The sequence below is a fragment of the Heptranchias perlo genome, chromosome 4, assembly GCF_035084215.1.
Source record: "Heptranchias perlo isolate sHepPer1 chromosome 4, sHepPer1.hap1, whole genome shotgun sequence".
NCBI lineage: Eukaryota > Metazoa > Chordata > Chondrichthyes > Hexanchiformes > Hexanchidae > Heptranchias > Heptranchias perlo.
In genome coordinates this window covers 14,181,661-14,199,008 of record NC_090328.1, presented here as the reverse complement: position 1 = coordinate 14,199,008, position 17,348 = coordinate 14,181,661, and the positions used below count along the sequence as shown (strand labels likewise).

Here is a 17,348-nt window from a genome sequence, read left to right as displayed (position 1 = left end):
ATAGACTGATTTTGACTCGTGGCACTGGGAGTTATATTTCAGAATGTCAGCATTTCGGACGTTCTTAAGCGATGCTAAACGATTACCCCTATTGTTGTAGCTTTAGGGTTAGAGAGAAGATCATCCACATCTCAGATCCTGTTTCCCGTCAGTTGTCTAAAATCCATACTCAGGCAGTTAAGATTCAAGTTGTCAAGTTTTCATTTTCACTTTTCGAAAAAAAAAATGAATGGATTTTCTTTGTCCAGTTTCTGGCGTTTTTTGTTCAGCTCTTCAGACTTCCCATAATTCTAAGCATTTCCTGTTTGTGCCACTATATTTAGGTCAAAGGGTACTTCATCAACTAAAACAAAACTTTATTGTTGTGGCAGAATTGATAAACGATGTTTTATCACTGAAATATTTACAGCAAAGCCGCATTTCTGGTTAGCTTCATTTTTAATTGAAAAAATTAAGAGAGATGAGAGATTCGTCAAGACTTTAAAAAAAAATTAAACATTAAACAGTACAGATCGCAGCAGGTTTTATTAACACGAATTAGCATTGATTAAAACTATTAAAAAAAAATAAAGATTTGGTCAAAGCCATAAAAGTCTGATCATTTTATTGATCATGAATTTATTTAACCAATCCTTAGCTTGTTTGGCCCATTCTCAAAGACACTTTAGTAAATGAGATGCACTTCATGTCACAGAGTATTTTAAACAGGCTAATACCTCGATTCAAATAATGGATAAAGTAATTTCATAAGAATTGCTCAGCATTTGTCTGCTACTATTTGACGAGCTCAGTTTGAAGGTATTGGCGTCTGTTCACGAGATCTCAGTGTCTTGAAGTTAATAAGAAGATGGTTTTAAAATGCAGCCGATCTTTTGACTCTGGGGTACATTCAGTGAAGTCCGTGTACCGAATGCTTAATGCGCTCGTTCTAGTTTCCTCAGTGGGCTATTTTTAGGCAGCTATTAATTTAATTTAAATTTTATTTTAATTTAATTTTAAATGGGTTAACAACTGCCTAAAACTCACGCACAGAGCAAGGCAGTCACGGTGTTGAGCATTCGTGTATTAACTGCTCCGATTGAAAATATTCTCCTTGAAACTATCCACAGTCCAACAGCCAGAACACAGGGCCACGATATACCTTCATCTTTACGGATTTTGGTTTCGTACCCACCAAGCAACGTAAGAGGGAAATCTGAGCAGCAGTTGATTCTTGTCAAAATCAGAAAGTCTCATCATGAGAGCGTCTTTTAAAAATTAAATAGTTGCGAAACTTTGTGTTTAAAAGACATAGTCTATGGTGCCCATATCAGTCAATTAGTTGGATATCTCCGACAATTGTCGACAATATTGGTCAATCAATTTGGAAAGCTGAATTAACAAGCACGAGGGATGCCAAATCACCTCTGGGTTCACGCCGGTCAGTTATTAACGGTGATTCAGTCTCCTAATAGTCGGGTTCAGTTATTTCTTCGGGCCAGTATCACAAAATCATCAGAAAGGGACAGAATAGAACAAAGCATATTAATAAGTTACGAGGCGAGATTACACAAATTGGGGTTGTATTCTCTAGAGTTTTGAAGGTTAAGGGGTGATCTGATCGAAGTTTATAAGATATTAAGGGGAACAGATAGGGTGGATAGAGAGAAACTATTTCGGCTGGTTGGGGATTCTAGGAGTAGGGGGCACAGTCTAAAAATTAGAGCCAGACCTTTCAGGAGCGAGATTAGAAAACATTTCTACACACAAAGGGTGGTAGGAGTTTGGAACTCTTTTCCGCAAACGGCAATTGATACTAGCTCAATTGCTAAATTTAAATGTGAGATAGATAGCTTTTTGGCAACCAAAGGTATTAAGGGATATGGGCCAAAGGCAGGTATATGGAGTTAGATCACAGATCAGCCATGATCTTATCAAATGTCGGAGCAGGCACGAGGGGCTGAATGGCCTACTCCTGTTCCTATGTTCCTATGTTCCTAATAAAAAGAAAAAAAACCCCACAAGTGTTGGAAATCTTTGGAAACACACAAGGTCTGGAGAGAGAAGAGACAGGTTGATGTTACAGGTGGGATTCGCTCAGTTTCAGTTCCAGAAGTCTTCAGATGCTGATAGACCTGCTGCGTATTTCTAGCATTTTCTGTTTTTATTGGGACATGTCAGTGTTCCTCATACTTTACTTACAACTGTTTGGGTTAGATCTAGACCTAGTGCGATGGCGTAAACCGAGTTATTAGTGAATCGGCAGCCCTGTTTTACATCTCTCTCAATTTTCATTTCCATTGGAGTCAATGAAAATTAAAAGGGGGAAAGCTGTGAAACGAGCTGCCGATTCACTATCACCTGTTTTACACCATCGCACAAAGTCTAGATCTACCCCTTTGACTTTTAAAAGGACTGGCTCTTCAAATCAGAAATTTATCTTTCCTGTACAATTACAAGTTGTGGGGATAAACTTCTTGTACGCAATGAATAAGAGAGAGAGAGCCGCCTGCCACAGCATGGCAAATTTCTAAAAAGCAAAACCTCCAGTAGCAGTTTGGCAGATCACTCCAGATGACAGTAATCTTTTTTGTTCCTTTCTCATTGCAGTCAGTGATACTGAAGGAAAGCACGGGAGAGAATTAGCTCAGTGCTGTTGGGAATTTATGGGGTGAAATTGCCCTCAGCTGTAGCTGTAATGTGCACGTCGCAGTGCTCTTGTGAAATTCCTACGCTTGCTATTTTAATGCCTGCGTTAACCTGTTCACTTTAAAGCCAGTGCACTGCTAGGCTACATAACAAAAGTAAATTCACTGAATGATGATAGTGAGAGGATGAATGCGAGTTTTTCTTTTCATAGAAACATAGATTCATACAGCACCAGAAGGAGGCCATTCGGCCCATAGTGCCCGTGCCGGCTCTTTGGAAAGAGCTATCCAATTAGTCACACCTTTTCCCCATAGCCCTGCAAGTATTTATTCAATTGCCTTTTGAAAGTTACTATTGAATCTGCTTCCACCACCCTTTCAGGCAGTGAATTCAAGATCATAACAATTCACTGTGTAAAAATACTTCTCCTCATCTCCCCTCTGGTTCTTTTGCCAATTATCTCAAATCTGTGTGCTCTGGTTACCGACCCTCCTGCCAGTGGAAACAGTTTCTCCTTATTTACTCTATGAAAATCCCTCATAATTTTGAATGCCTCTTTTAAATTTCCCCTTAACCTTCTTTGCTCTATGTATAAAGCCAAGGATCCCTTATGCTTTTTTTTAAAACAGCCTTATCAACTTGTCTTGTCACCTTTGGAGATTTGTGTAAGTAAACCCCAGGGTCTCTATTATACAATTTGTTATAAATACGATTGAGAGCAATTTCACCCCATTAGAAATGAAGGTAGAGGAAACCTGAAAGAAAACGTTTATTAATGTCCCTTAATATAAATTGCAGAATAGTAATGGTATTGTGTTTGACAGAGAACAAAGAACTGGATAAAATCAATTAAAATCTGTAACAACAGACATCGGCAGTCACAGGTATTTTATAAACTTTTGGAACAAATTACTGGCACTTAGTACGAATGTGTTGTTGTTTCACAATCTCCCATTAAACTGAGGTCTTAGAATTAGTTCTCGCCTCAATGGTACATAAAAGGCAATGAGCCATTATATTGCTTCTTTGTGTTTCCACAGACTCAACGTGGGGCTAAATACACTGGCAAAAGGCTCTCGCAAAGTGGAAGGCTTTGTTCTTAAGTCACTTATTCCAGCTGGGCGTTCATAAAAAAAAGGAAAGTATTCATTTGGATCAGGCCACTGGCACTTTTATTTGGTTAGCCAACCAAATGACTTCAATTGAACGGCACTATTTAGAAGATGAACCTCAGAATCCTCTTAGCCCGTCAAGGAGTTTGGAGTATTGGTGCAATCTGCTTGTCATCAATAGCTGTGGTTTCAAACTCAGTGGCAGCTTTTCCTCCTCTTGTCTATAGAAACATAGGAACAGGAGTAGGCCATTTAGCCCCTCGAGCTGCACTATTCGTCCATTAATCCCATTGACTGTTCCAATGCTTGCCTGGCTGGCCTCTCATCTTCCACCCTCCATAAACTTGAGCTCATCCAAACCTCTGCTGCCCCGTATCCTAACTCGGACCAAGTCCCATTCACCCATCACCCCTGTGCTCACTGATCAGCATTGGCTCCCGGTCCGACATCGCCTCGATTTTAAAATTCTCATCCTTGTTTTCAAATCCCTCCATGGCCTCACCCCTCCCTATCTCTGTAAGCTCCTCCAGCCCTACGACCCTCTGAGATCTCTGCGCTCCTCCAATTCTGGCCTCTTGCGCATCCCCAATTTTAATCGCTCCACCATTGGCGAATGTGCTTTCAGCTGCCTAGGCCCTAAGCTCTGGAATTCCCTCCCTAAACCTCTCTACCTCTCTTTCCTCCTTTAAAATGCTCCTTAAAATCTACCTCTTTGACCAAGCTTTTGGTCACCTGTCCTAATATCTCCTTATGTGGCTCGGTGTCAAATTTTGTTTGATAATTGCTCCTGTGAAACGCCTCGGGATGTTATATAAATGCAAGTTGTTGTTAAACTAAAATTAAAAAAAATCTTACAAAATATTAATCAATAAATATCCTCAATTCCCCAAACAAGAAATCATTGACCAAACAATTTTATAAAATACATGCATAAAGATGATGATTTATTTCAACAGGGTACCAATTACACATTGTACAAAAGTTAATGCTGCAACAATGAACAAGGCAATGATGCTCAGATGTTCAAGCCCTGCTCCTAAGACTTGAGCACAAAATCCAGGCCGACACTCCAGTGCAGTACTGAGGGAGTGCAGCACTGCCGGAGGTTCCAACTTTTGGATGAGATGTTAAACCGAGGCCCCGTTTGCCCTCTCAGGCGGACGTAAAAGATCCCATGGTGCTATTTCGAAGAAGAGCCAGGGGAGTTCTCCCTGGTGTCCTGGCCAATATTTATCCCTCAACCAACATCACTAAAAAAAAACAGATTATCTGGTCATTGTCACATTGCTGTTTGTGGGATCTTGCTGTGCGCAAATTGGCTGCCATGTTTCCTACATTAAAATAGTGACGACCCTTCAGAAGTACTTCATTGGGTGTGCAGTGCTTTGGGATGACCTGAGGTTGTGGGAGGCTCTATATTAAATGAAGTCCTTTCATTTCTTTCTCTAGGCTCAGATGAAAGCTGTATTTGATCCAATATACCAAACCCCACCCCCACCCTTCCCATTACAGCCTTAACATCCACCACCACTATTTTCACAGCTCATGACACTACCTCTGACAGTATGGCACTCACTCCCCGCTACACTGGAATGTCAGTCCAGATTATGCAATCAAGTCCTGACGTGGTAGGCCCGAGATCCCACCACCTTGGGACCCAGAGGCGTGAGCACTATCAACTCAGCCGGGGGCCGACACTACTGCGGAGCGACAGCCCTTCCCCTCGCGTAGCGACCTTTTAAATTTGGACCAGTCCAGATTGCAGAGTTCGGAAATAAAACCGCAGCTGCTCACGTCCGATGTGCTAAATGTGTGAGCACATTGCGTGAGTCAATTTTTACAGCTACAAAGCAAACGGTGCGTTACGTGAATGTGTGCATTTTATGAGCACACTGTGAAGTGCTTACAATTGCCTATTATCCTCGTGTAAGTAGAATGATGGCATTTAGACTAGGCACGCTCAGTTTTTTGCTGAATTGTACTCGGGCCCATTCTCTGATAGTGTATCAGTACCAGCGGCATCTGACCCCTGGTTTATCACATCCGTACTGTGGAACCCCATGACCTTTAGTGAAAGTCTGGAATTTGTGTGTTTAGTTCAATTCTTGGGCAGCTTGGGAATAGCACGGCCAGCCGTCACTTGTAATTGTCCAAATGGTTTTCCCACACTCAGAACAAGAAAGGTTTGGTTATCGGTGAACATAATGTGAATAGTAACACTGATGACCAACTGGTAGACAACAGCGTTAGCAGCTTGAAAAGACAGTCATCCGCTGGCAATGCATTTCTCCATTTGTCTTCCGTTCATCATGGGTGGAGATTTCCTCTGGTTGCTAAGTGATGGTGATGTTGTAAGCATAGTAGCAAGGTCCCCTATCTTTGGAAAATTATAACAACAGCAGTAACAGCTTTATAGGGTCTTTCAAGTCAATAAATGTCCCGAGATGCTCCACAAAGGTGTGAGGTGAAATGGACACCGAAGGAAAGGTTAGGAGAGGTGACCAAAGGTTTGGGCAAAAAGCTGCGCATTAAGGAGGGTCTTAAAGGAAGAGAGGGAGGAGGAGAGGGTGAGGGGTTTAGGGAGGGAATTCCAGAGAGTGGGGCCTAGGCTGCTGAAGACACAGCCCCCAAAGGTGGAGTGAAAAGAGGGGGCATGCACAAGAGGCCAGAGTCAGAGAAATGGGCAGTTCTAAAAATGTATGTTGATGGTTTTAGTAGAAATAGCAACCAGAGGCTACCTTCCCACTGTGTTTACGATATCACTAACACGCAGTGACCAGAGGAAATCTTCCCGCTGTGTTTACGATATCACTAACACGCAGTGACCAGAGGAAATCTTCCCGCTGTGTTTACGATATCACGAACATGCAGTGACCAGAGGAAATCTTCCCGCTGTGTTTACGATATCACTAACACGCAGTGACCAGAGGAAACCTTCCCACTGTGTTTACGATATCACTAACACACAGTGACCAGAGGAAATCTTCCCGCTGTGTTTACGATATCACTAACACGCAGTGACCAGAGGAAACCTTCCCACTGTGTTTACGATATCACTAACACGCAGTGACCAGAGGAAACCTTCCCGCTGTGTTTACGATATGAGTAACACACAGTGACCAGAGGAAACCTTCCCACTGTGTTTACGATATCACTATCACACAGTGACCAGAGGAAACCTTCCCACTGTGTTTACGATATCACTAACACGCAGTGACCAGAGGAAATCTTCCCGCTGTGTTTACGATATCACTAACACGCAGTGACCAGAGGAAACCTTCCCGCTGTGTTTACGATATCACTAACACGCAGTGACCAGAGGAAACCTTCCCACTGTGTTTACGATATCACTAACACACAGTGACCAGAGGAAACCTTCCCGCTGTGTTTACGATATCACTAACACGCAGTGACCAGAGGAAATCTTCCCGCTGTGTTTACGATATCACTAACACGCAGTGACCAGAGGAAACCTTCCCGCTGTGTTTACGATATCACTAACACGCAGTGACCAGAGGAAACCTTCCCACTGTGTTTACGATATCACTAACACGCAGTGACCAGAGGAAACCTTCCCACTGTGTTTACGATATCACTAACACGCAGTGACCAGAGGAAACCTTCCCACTGTGTTTACGATATCACTAACACACAGTGACCAGAGGAAACCTTCCCACTGTGTTTACGATATCACTAACACACAGTGACCAGAGGAAACCTTCCCACTGTGTTTACGATATCACTAACACACAGTGACCAGAGGAAACCTTCCCACTGTGTTTACGATATCACTAACACACAGTGACCAGAGGAAACCTTCCCACTGTGTTTACGATATGAGTAACACGCAGTGACCAGAGGAAACCTTCCCACTGTGTTTACGATATCACTAACACGCAGTGACCAGAGGAAACCTTCCCACTGTGTTTACGATATCACTAACACACAGTGACCAGAGGAAACCTTCCCGCTGTGTTTACGATATCACTAACACACAGTGACCAGAGGAAACCTTCCCACTGTGTTTACGATATGACTAACACGCAGTGACCAGAGGAAACCTTCCCACTGTGTTTACGATATCACTAACACGCAGTGACCAGAGGAAACCTTCCCGCTGTGTTTACGATATCACTAACACGCAGTGACCAGAGGAAACCTTCCCACTGTGTTTACGATATGAGTAACACGCAGTGACCAGAGGAAACCTTCCCACTGTGTTTACGATATGAGTAACACACAGTGACCAGAGGAAACCTTCCCACTGTGTTTACGATATGAGTAACACGCAGTGACCAGAGGAAACCTTCCCACTGTGTTTACGATATCACTAACACACAGTGACCAGAGGAAACCTTCCCACTGTGTTTACGATATGAGTAACACACAGTGACCAGAGGAAACCTTCCCACTGTGTTTACGATATGAGTAACACACAGTGACCAGAGGAAACCTTCCCACTGTGTTTACGATATCACTAACACGCAGTGACCAGAGGAAACCTTCCCACTGTGTTTACGATATCACTAACACGCAGTGACCAGAGGAAACCTTTCCACTGTGTTTACGATATCACTAACACACAGTGACCAGAGGAAACCTTCCCGCTGTGTTTACGATATCACTAACACGCAGTGACCAGAGGAAACCTTCCCACTGTGTTTACAATAGGAATAACACACAGTGACTTGCGCTCAGTTATTTTGCAGGTTACATGCAATTGGTTAACAAAATATATTATGTCAAAATCTATCTCCGGTATCCTTCTTTGAGGGGGCACAATTAATAAATTCATGAATTTCTAGTATCACTCCTCAAACAGAGTGTCTACAAACTGCAGCAAACAGATCCTATGACCGAAACTACAGTAAAGTCTCCTGATAAAAGCAAAATTATTCCTCCAGCGAATGCAGTGAGTGGAGGATAGTTACATAATACAAATTATGCACATAAAATCAATCCCAGTTACTTACAGCAGTGCAGTCTCCAGGTGTGATTGATGAGGGAATTACTCAATCATCTCCATCCTGGCAGGAACTGGTGGTGTCACTATATGCAGCCTTAACTTTTCGGTCCTCACAACTCTACCTGGCACTATGCTTCCTGTACGTAAAGCAACTGATAGAGAGCAACAGCTAACTTTCTGTGCAGCATTTACCTGCACTTTGCATATTTCCACTGGCAGGGGCATTGGTAACCAGAGGACACAGACTTAAGACAATTGGCAAATTAGAGATTGGAGAATTTTTTTTATGCAGCAAGTTGTCACGATCTGGAATGGTGGTGGAAGCAGATTCAATAGTAACTTTCAAAAGGGAATTGGATAAATACATGAAAAGGAAGGGGAAAAATTTGCAGGGCTATGGGGAAAGAGTGGGGCGAGTGGGACTAATTGGATAGCTCTTTCAAAGAGTCGGCACAGGCACGATGGGCCAAATGGCCTCCTTCTGTGCTGTGTGATTCTATGATATTATACTTCACTGCGTACGGCTTGACGATGGAACTGTAAGGGTAATTTAATACGAAATTATATTATTAAAAAGCAGCTGCACAGTATGGCAGATGACCAAGTTTGAGAATTATTTTCACATGTGCAACCTTTAAAGTCGGGCTGGAAAGTACTGTGACTTGTTATTGTTGCATTTAGAACTGTATTTGCAACCTGACTTGTATAGCCGATTGAAACAATTTGCTATCTCATATAAATTGTCACTGCACCATGATTACGTCTTCCTGTTTTCCTTACCTCCATCTAGAATTTGCCCGTGAAACGCGAGATGCCAGGAGGTTTTTTTTTTGTAGTGAAGCATAATGTTGGGTCAATTAAATATAATTTCATCAATACAGCCCCAGCTGTTTATCATTCGCGACGCAATTTTCCTCCACTCCGAGGAATGGTCTTTGGAGCCAAGGCAGGGTTTTGTGGGAGAGGAGGCTGACAGGACCACAGGGAGGCAGACCGAGGCGAAGCTCGAGAAGAGATGGCCAAAGGACGGGCTGTATTTTGGGGAGGTTGAAGAGTGGCGGCTTTGGGTGAATTTTTATTGCAATGGCAGATGGAATTTGAGGTTTAGTAGGGAAGGAAGTAAGAGTGGGTGTGCGAAATATGCACAGGAAGGACAGGAGGATCAGAGAGCGGACATAATAGTCACCAGCGGCCGTTGCTGTAGTGTGCTGTGGTTACACTGCCTCTGCCATCTGGTGAGTCTACTTCCATTGCCGTTTCACCCACCTGGAACAAGTTCACATCATTCACAGCAGTTAATTACTTCTTAAAAATTCGGTCTCAGGATGCGGGCAACAATGGCATTTATTACCCATTCCTAGTTAGAATCATAGAATCACGGGGGGTAAATTTAATTTCTGTTTCCTATTTAACTACTGAAGTCTGGGTTTTCCAGGCCTCGGGAAACCCGACAGCTGAAGGGAGGCGAGAACGGCTGACTGGAACAGGTAAGTGCCTTTTCAGCACTGCTTGTGGGCCGGGAGGAGCAGGAGTGCTTCCCCCACCCCCGGCCCACCAAGCTTACCTGCTTCCATCCCTGCGATCGGACCCCTGATGTCCCATTCCCCCCAATACCCAATGTCCGACTCCCCATCCTGACCTCCGATGTCCAACTCCAATGACCCCCCAACCTCCGATGTCCAACTCTCCCTCCAATCTCCAACTCCCCTCCTGACCTCCGATGTCCAACTCCCCCCTCAACCTCCAATCTTCGACTTCCCCCGACCTCCGATCTCCAACTCCCCCAATCTCCGATCTCCAACTCCCCCCGACCGCCGATCTCCAACTCCCCCAACCTCCGATCTCCAACTCCCCCCGACCGCCGATCTCCAACTCCCCCAACCTCCGATCTCCAACTCCCCCCGACCGCCGATCTCCAACTCCCCCAACCTCCGATCTCCAACTCCCCCCGACCGCCGATCTCCAACTCCCCAACCTCCGATCTCCAACTCCCCCCGACCGCCGATCTCCAACTCCCCCAACCTCCGATCTCCAACTCCCCCCGACCGCCGATCTCCAACTCCCCCAACCTCCGATCTCCAATTCCCCCCGACCGCCGATCTCCAACTCCCCCAACCTCCGATCTCCAACTCCCCCCGACCGCTGATCTCCAACTCCCCCAACCTCCAATGTCCAACTGTCCCCCAACCTCCGATGTCCAACTGTCCCCCGACCTCCGATGTCCAACTGTCCCCCAACCTCCGATGTCCAACTGTCCCCCGACCTCCGATGTCCAACTCGACTCCCCATCTCCTCCTCCCGGCTTTCGACCTTCTCCCCAACCCCCCCCCACAAGTCCTCGATGGCCCAGGATCTCTCCCTCCCTCCCTCCTCTCCGATCCCCAGCTGCAGCTTCCCGGCTCGACAGCCAGCCAGCCTCTCAAACTGCAAGCAGAAAACAGATTTGAAAAATTTAAAATAGGTTCTGCCGTTAAATTCTGCAGGACTTCTGGGAAACCTGTATTTTCGGGTTTCCCAGCCGTTAAATCTGCCCCACCCCCTTCCCGCCTCCTCATTAGTATTGGGGCCATAAAATCATAGAATCATACAACACAGAAGGAGCCCATTCGGCCCATCATGCCCGTGCCAGCTCTTTGAAAGAACTATCCAATTAGTCCCATTCCCCTGCTCTTTCGCCATAGCACTGCAATTTTTTCCCCTTCAGGTATCTATCCAATTCCCTTTTGAAAGTTACTATTGAACCTGCTTCCACCACCCTTTCAAGGAGTGCATTCCAGATCATAGCAACTCGCTGCATAAAAAGATTTCTCCTCATCTCCCCTCTGGTTCTTTTGCCAATTACCTTAAATCTGTGTCCTCTGGTTACCGACCCTCCTGCCATGGAAACAGTTTCTCCCTATCTACTCTATCAAAACCCTTTGTAATTTTGAGCACCTCTATTAAATCTCCCATTAACCTTCTCTGCTCTAAGGAGAACAATCCCAGCTTCTCTAGTCTCTCCACATAACTCAAGTCCCTCACCCCTGGTATCGTTCTTGTAAATCTCCTTTTCACCCTTTCCAAAGCTTGAGAAAATGGTGGTGGACCTTCTCCTTCAACTGTTGCAGTCCTGCTGGTGAGAGTGCTCCTGTAATTGTATTAAGTAAGGAATTCCAGGATTTTGATTTCCCTCATCAGTGACGATGAAGGAACAGGTGGTATATGTCCAAGTCAGGATGGTGTGTGACTTGGAGGGGAACTTGGAGGTGATGTTGTTCCCATGACATTGCTGCTCTTGTCCTTTTCGGGGGTAGAGGCTGCAAGGCTGGGAGGTGCTTTGGAAGTAACCTTGGTGAGTTGCTGCAGTACATCCTGTAAACCAATCAAACAAACTGCCCAGGTAATCCGAGCTGTCATCTTACGCACATGAGAAGATCATCAAACTGACTCCATGGCATTGCATGTAGTCCGGTCCTTTGTATCATTATCAAAACTTACACATCAGTGTGAATAAACTCAGCGACTTCCAATGGTATCACCCATGGAATGGCAGTCTGACCAAAGAGCACCATAATCCCACCACTGACTGCAGTCTCCATGTCTCCTCAGGTGCCCTCCATATCAAGAACAGGTAGGTAGCAGTCTCAATAAAATGGCCACAAGATCACACGATGGGTTCAGACAAAGAAAGTTCTTCGCCCATCTGGTCTCATCTTTCCACAGTACCAACCCCGCATCTTCCCATTATGGCATCCAGCTGTTTCTTAAATGATTTCAATGTCCTGGTCTCAACCACCCTTCCTGGCAAATCATTCCAGCTGTTGATCACCCTCTTTATGTGAAGAAATGTTTTCTGACATTTGTTCTAAACATGCCCTTTACCTATGCCCTCTTGTGCTGTTGCCTTGGTGTACTTGCAAGTAATCTATTAGACCATGAAAATAAACTAAGTCTCCTCCCCTCAATATGAGAAAAATGGATAGATGCACCCAGAGCCATTTTCCTAATACTACCTGCACTCCTCTCAGCCACTTCAACGTGCACCAAGATGCCTAAGGCGATGTGTGAAATCAGGAAACACTTTTTCAAACTAAGGTTAATGGAAATCTGGAACTCGCTTCTCCAAAAGACTGTGGATGCTGGGAAAACTGAAATTTTCAAGACTGAGATTGATGATTGATAGACATTTGTTAATTAAGGGAATAAAGGGAGATAGAGCAAAGGCGGGTAAATGGAGTTTAGGGACAGATTTGCCGTGATCTAATTGAATTGTGGAATAGGCTCGAGAGGCCCACTCCTGTTCCTCTGCCCTAAGTCTCAGCTGGGAATACTTATAACTGCGAATAAAGCACATTTACAAAAATCCTGGGGATATCGCCAAACCCACTCGCTGACCAGCACAGAAAAAAATCTCCATTACTGCTGACCACCTGGTGCGTAGAGCAGGAGGTCCCCTGCTCCATAGTGACAATCCATATAACGCCAACTCTGATCACATCTTCCAAGAATACCCAGGCACCATGCACAGCAGCAGTCTTCCCCTCTCAAACAACGATGCTAAACACTTTATCTGACCTTGCAACTCATGGGGATCCCCTATCACACACTCAGCATCCAAACACCACCAACACTCGTACATCCCCAGTGTACGTACTCATGGGACATCTCTGAGGATGTGATGCTCTGATACGTAGTATATTCTGTTGAGGCCACTGAGCAGCTCCTCTTCAGTGATTTCAATCTCCATCTCAACTCACCTTTCCCTGTCTCCTCTCTCCAGTCCGAAGTATGCCCTGCTACAGCAGTGAAATGGACTTAATCGAAGCTCTGCAAATATTACACAGTGTCTCCTCAACGTGTGTTTATTATCGGCAGTATGTTAGGTCTTTCTTCTTCCTGTTTAGATCAGTATAGTTAAGCTTTCACTACTCCTTGCATGTGTAGGAACATAGGAACACTGTAGACCATTCAGCCCCTTGAGCCTGTTCCTCCATTCAATTAGATCATGGCTGATCTGTATCTTAACTCCATCTACACGCCTTGGTTCCGTAACCCTTAATACTTTTGCCTACCAAAAATCTATCAAACTCAGTTTTGAAATTTTCAATTGACCCCCAGACTCAACAACTTTTTGGGGGAGAGTTACATAGAGTTACATAGAATTTACAGCACAGAAACAGGCTATTCGGCCAAACTGGTCTATGACGGTGCTTATGCTCCACGTGAGCCTTCTCCCACTCTTCTTCATCTAACTCTACTAACATATCCTTCTATTCCTTTCTCCCTCATGTGTTTATCTAGCTTCCATTTAAATGCATCTAAGCCGGTCGCTTCAACGACTCCTTGTGGTAGCGAGTTCCATATTCTAACCATTCTCTGGGTAAAGAAGTTTCTCCTGAATTCCCTATTGGATTTATTGGTGACTATCTTATATTCATGGCCCCATAGGGTGTTACTAGACATGCTACATATGTGTGCGATACTGATTGAGCAATAATATCAAATAGTCTGGAGATAGTAATTGCCCTGTTAAATTTGTGCCATTGAGTTTTTAATTCAAACAAAGGATGCATGGATTCAAATTGCACTGTGGAATATTAATAACATATGCATGATGTGTTACTACGCAATTCCTTTGTTTGATATTTTCACAAGGGCGTTAACCCATTTAAAATCAATATCTCCATTGGCGGACAAAGAGATTTCACACAAACAAACCTCAACACAATTTCAACACAAAACGTTTTTTTAAAAGAGCGGGGAGTGGGACTAATTGGACAGCTCTTTCAAAGAGCTTGGCACAGGCATGATGGGCCAAATGACCTTCTTCTATACTGTGTCATTCTATGATTCTATGATTTTATAAATCGAACCTAAGCACTTCAAGTGCTTTAAAACTTTATTTGTAGTCTGTGGGAAAAAAAAATTGATCGCAGGGTTAACCCAATCCTCAGAAGGCCACACCCTACTGCACCAGTGTGACATATCCGTTTCCCACACCGACCAAACTTATTTATGGCCTCTCTGAGCAAGCTTGCCCAATTAGTGCCACATTATGGATAGTTTTGTGCTGTTGACCTGCGTCCATTGGGAACTGTGATCAGACTGCCTAAACGCATTTCACTTAGGATCCTTGACAGCTGTTGGAGAATGAGGAGACTTTCATCCCATCGGTCTGGGCCGGCTTTGAATCCTGGCCCCAGGAGATGGAAGGGCAGTGTGGTTAAACATCCTGCTGCCTTGATCAGCCCCCCAGGTAAATCCCCAGTCCCACAGGTAAGTGCGAGACAACAATTGCAGACAACGGACGCTCTGAAAGTAGATCGACGGAGCAGATAAATTCAAGTGGAACCAGGACAAATGACGCGACTAAGAATATTGAAATATCACATGTAAACAGCATGACGCAAGGATCTCGGGAATTGTGAATTAGCAACATGCAGGGGTGAAATCGTGATATGCAATTTTAGTGAACAAGCACTTAGCATGATTGGGTGAAATTCCTTGCTCTCTTATTTTATTGGAGGCATTCTTTCCTCTCTACACTCTACCATTGGTCAGAGATGCTGTAGTCATCTTGTCCCCACATCCCGGGGCAAGGCACCTGGAGACTTTCCGCCAAAGTCTCTGTTGAAGTCGCAGACTAATCCGAATTCATTATGTGTTCGTACATTAATATTCAATGGAGCAAAAGTTGGAGTTCCTTGGCTGAGTAAATAAATTCAAATTAAAAATGAGTCTTGTAAAAACCAGGTAACAAATTGAGGGCTAATATCGCAAGAGAAAACCAAAAGGAATACAGAAGGGAAACATAAAACATGGGAAAGGCTAAGACAAAGTATGCAGAAAGACTGGCAGAGAGCAGAAAGAAATAGAAAGGGATTTTACAAATGTATAAAGGATAAAAAAAATAGTTAAAAGGACAGGGCTGATTAGAAATGAAAAAAAGACCATTTCGAGAATGAAGGAATGGCAGTAATACTGAATGAATACTTCTCCTTGGTTTTTCTCAAAGAGCGTTATAGTAAGAATCAAAGGGTAGAAGAGGAGGAGATGGAGCAATTAGATAGGATAGCTATAGATAAGGAATATTGATTAGTTACTGAAAAAGTTGGTGGAACTCCTACTGGCCCTGACCGCTGATGGCAGACATCCTGGAGTGCTGAGGGAAGCCAGAGAGGAAACAGCAGAGGTTCTAACCACAATCTTTTTTTAAATCATAGAATCGTATAACACAGATTCGGCCCATTGTGCCTGTGTCGGCTGTCTGAAAGAGCAATCCAATTAGTCCCACTCCCCCTGCTCTTTTCCCGTAGCCCTGCAAATTTTTCCTTTTTAAGTAGATATATCCACTTCCCTTTTGAAAGTTGTTATTGAATCTGCTTCCACCGCCCTTTCAGGCAGTGCATTCCAGATCATAACAACTCGCTGCGTAAAGTCATTTTTTCTCATCTCCTGGGTCTTTCGCCAATTATCTTAAATCTGTGTCCTCTGGTGACCAACCCACCCACCAGTGGAAACTGTTTCTCCCTGTCTACTCTATCAAAACCTTTCATAATGTTTGTTCTCGGGATGTGGACCAGGATGGCAAGGCCAGCATTTATTTGCCCTTCTCTAGTTGCCCTGAGAAGGTGGCAGCGGGGTTCTCGTTGAGCTGCTGCAGTCCTTGTGTTGCTGATGCTGCCACGATGGTGCTAGGTAGGGGATTCTAGGATATCAATCCAGTGACGATGAAATGGTTATGTAGTCAGAATAGTGTGTGACTTGGAGAGAAAATTGTAGGTGATAGTGGCCCCGTGACATGGCTGCTTTTGTCCTTCTCGGTGGTAGAGGTCGCTGGGGAAGGAACTGATGAGAAAGTAACCTTGGTGAGTTACTGCACTGCAACCTGTAGATCATACACACTGCAGCCATAGTGCACTAGTAGTGTAGTAGCAGTGCTCCTCCAGACCTCACATTAAAGGACCCAATCCTCGACACCTAGCCCCCGATCCCTGACACCAATCTCCGGACGCCTCACACCCTGATCCCCAGCCCCTCATTGTTCCCCCCCCACATCAATCCCCGGACCCCCAGCTCCACATTGCGGGCCGCTCTGACGCTACCTGCGGCCTGATATTTCTCTACTTTTCGCTGGTGGTTTGTTGGCATTTGGTCTGGCTCGATTATCATGAGGCCCAAGGCCCAATATCTGGGGAGCCTTGGGCTTCACCATTCTGCCGCAGGATATGAAGCCTGTGTCCACCCCGCCCCGCTCACCCCCCACCACTTGTGCCCGATAACGGGCTCGCTTGAATTCCTGGGCCCGTGTGCGGTTCAGTGATTGTAAAAAGAAAAGGATTTCGTATTAGATGAAAGTGAAACGAGAGTGAATTACTTGCAGCCTGCATAAGCCTGAAGATTCTTACATGAGGAAGTGGTGTCATCTATAACAATAGTGTTTAAATCCTCATCACTAGAGTGAGATACACAGAGCTTGACCTGTGAGCCCCTGGTAACATGGATGTCATTGAGTTTCACCAAAGCTGCTGAAGAGGCTGAGATCCATTAAGGAAACTATTTCTGCAGCTCCCATCCATTCTGCTGGGGGCACCGTCAAATCTTCCATTCAGTGTTGTAGTGAAGCAAGCAGAGAGAACTCACAACGAAGCAAACGTTCGTAC

At 44.6% G+C, this 17,348-nt stretch overlaps 1 long non-coding RNA gene across 1 annotated transcript in view; it reads left to right on the top strand.

Moving 5' to 3' along the window:
* The window catches only part of LOC137320426 (uncharacterized), a 29,632-nt gene extending 24,994 nt beyond the window's left edge, over positions 1-4,638 (top strand). The window contains exon 2 of the long non-coding RNA XR_010962514.1: positions 3,669-4,638. This is a non-coding gene — a long non-coding RNA (uncharacterized lncRNA). The remainder of the gene's footprint in view (positions 1-3,668) is intronic.
* The last annotated feature ends 12,710 nt before the right edge of the window (positions 4,639-17,348 follow it).